A 2,862-nucleotide genomic window follows, 5' to 3' on the forward strand; every position below is an offset into this window, starting at 1 on the left:
TTTAACTCAGCCCTCTTTTCTATCTCAATATCCAATCCAGTACTCTTTTCCACCGTTTAATCCACATACTTCTGAGTACGAGTACCTACCTCTTATCTCTTTTGCCATACCTTCTTCAGGTGAACGATGCATCCAAACGTCCAAATTCTACAAGGCCCTAAAGTTCCCGTACAAAAAGCCATGAAACCAAGAGCCCCACAAACTCGTAGTACTGCTTTGGACTCCTACCAAGCAAGTATTATCACAAAAAAGACGTTTTCAATCGTCCTTCGCAAAATCCTTTGTAACTAAAGTTTATAGAGTCAAATCCACAACTACAACGATTTTAACTAGGGACATATACCCAGTTATCAATATACATTCTGAACGATGTTTTCAGTCAAGTACAGTGCATTGCTGCAAGCATTATGACGAGTGCTATGAGGGTTAAAATTTTTCTTAATTATTAAAATATATAAAGAGTCAAGTGACGTGATAAATCATACTCATATGAAGGTTAGTATGGAGGCACGTTCATTAGGAAAAAAGAGTCAAGCAAGGAAACTTGTTGGTACAAAGCTGGATTCGTAATGCTCCCAACCCGTAGCACGAGGTACCTTACTAAGGGCATGTAGGTACACAGTTAGGTTCGTATTGCCTCTGACAGGTAGTACATGACATCTTCGGTAGAATTTCTGCCTTTCAATAAAAATAAAAGATTTAACTCTCTTCGAACACTACCGGGCACGATAGTTCCTCGATGTCTCGGGATGGCTTCATTTCGTATTGCCCCGAAGATCCGCTGATCTATCGATTCCCTATCTAGAGGATTCACCCCGGTTTGCAATGCCCCGGAGGTCGGCTCCTTGCCTGAGTGATCCAAGAAAGTGAGCAATGGTGAGGGGAAGCTAAGAGACTACACTAGCCTCGTCACCAGCTCGCCTATTGCTAAACTTTATCAAAACCTAGAGTGAAATAAAGAATAATACAAAGTTAAAGAGAATATATGTTTATATAAATCTATTTGAACATTAAAATATAAATACGACGCTTTGAAGAGCCACGCTCATATAGAGGGTTGGATCCGCTGCGTAAGGCAAAAGCAGAGTGATCTGTCCGTGACCCTGCGATGCCTTATATACCTGAATCGTCAACGGCAGCTTGACTTAGGTGGCTCGGCCACTGGAGAAAGTAAAGTTACGCTTAGTTTTTATTACATTATAGAGGGCGCTAATACACATTGATAAGCGTGAGGATTCAAATGAATAATAGCTTTAGTTTAAGGACATATTTGTCTATTAAATTAATTAAAATATATTTATAACCTCACAGTGATGAACCATCGGTGGACGATGCTGATAAGCCAGCTTGTTTTGAAGATGACACTTATACAAGTCCTTTATTAAAACAAGGCTAATATCAATTTTTTTTCCTTATTATTTTTTATTAAAATTGATGTTTCAATTTTAACTCTGTATAATTTTTTTTAGCTAAGGACGAGATTCAAAAACTAAAGGCAGTAAGCATGAAACTTTTTTTTCTTCCAAAAATTATTTTCTAAATTTGTAGTTAGTACACAAGTGTGTCTCTCATTGTACAGCATAATAGACAAATCAAAACAATAAAAAATTGAGTGTCACATACAAAATAAAAGTGAAAAAGATGGATCGCCTTCACGAAAGAATATCCGATCTAGTAAAAATATTTTTTACTCATATTTATATTCATTTTTCTGGGTAGTGTTGTGAAATAATAGTAAATCGAAACTCTACACTACAACTCTCAAAAATTGTATTTTTTGTAATTTATTTTTTCCGTACTTCAACTAGTACTCAAGAAGCTGAAAAAAAATTTTGAGTAGCTTTTTACACGGTCAACAACAAAAAATTTAGTACTTTTTTAATGTATTTTTGGATCTTCTTTGCAATCCTACTAATTTATTAGCAATATTTTTGATGGCACATACAGAAAATAACCAAAAACTCGTTTTTTGAGATCATTTGTAGTTTTCCATAGCTGATGTACATTGTTAACAATTTTTAGTAACTTAATAAAATGTGTTTTTTGGTGTTCTTCCGTAGATCCATTACAGTACGATTACGGTACGATTCCGTAGCTTTTTTTTTTTTTTTTTTTTTGCAATACTTTTAGTGACACGTACTACAAAATTCAAATAACTCATTGTTTTAAGATTATGAACGTGTTTGAATTAGTTCCATGCACTTACAACATGTTTAAGTAGCCTTTTCCGATGTATTTTTCGATACTATTTATGATTCTGCTGTAAGTTTTTTAATTTTCATGGTGGTACATGCTGAGAAACTCAACAAACGCATCATTTTTACATTGTATTAATCGTTAAAAATAGTATCACATTCTAATAGATCAAACTAGCTTATTTATATATTTTATGTAGTACTTTCTGTGACCTTACTATTTTTTTCGATTTTTTTGGCAGCACACGTGAAAAAAAACTAAAACCTATTTATTGAAGTAATACATGGTCTATTTTAAGTAATATTGCGCTGATTTAAGTTAAAACTGTCGCGTTTAAGGTGGTTTATATTGCCCTTTACTATACTTACCGTAGTTTTCTGATGTTTCTGCTAACAGATCACGTTAAAAGCCAAAAGCTGGTATTATATATTTGTGTTGGCTACCATATGTAAGTGTTTTAATTGCAGGAAATATTGAAAAAAAAAAATTGTATTTACTTTTGCTAAGATTTTTACATTAACAGTAAAAAATTCTTTCAATTTTTTTTTAAAGTAAGTAACTTACATAATAAGGCACAATAATAATTAAAATTGTTTGTATCACATTTACTTTTTATAAGTAAACGAATTTAAAAAAATGACTTTATTCATTCACTGTTATCACGGT

This window comes from Copidosoma floridanum, unplaced genomic scaffold (genome assembly GCF_036245765.1).
Source record: "Copidosoma floridanum isolate Cflo_tuat_1 unplaced genomic scaffold, Cflo_Japanese_pri ptg000018l, whole genome shotgun sequence".
Taxonomy (NCBI): domain Eukaryota; kingdom Metazoa; phylum Arthropoda; class Insecta; order Hymenoptera; family Encyrtidae; genus Copidosoma; species Copidosoma floridanum.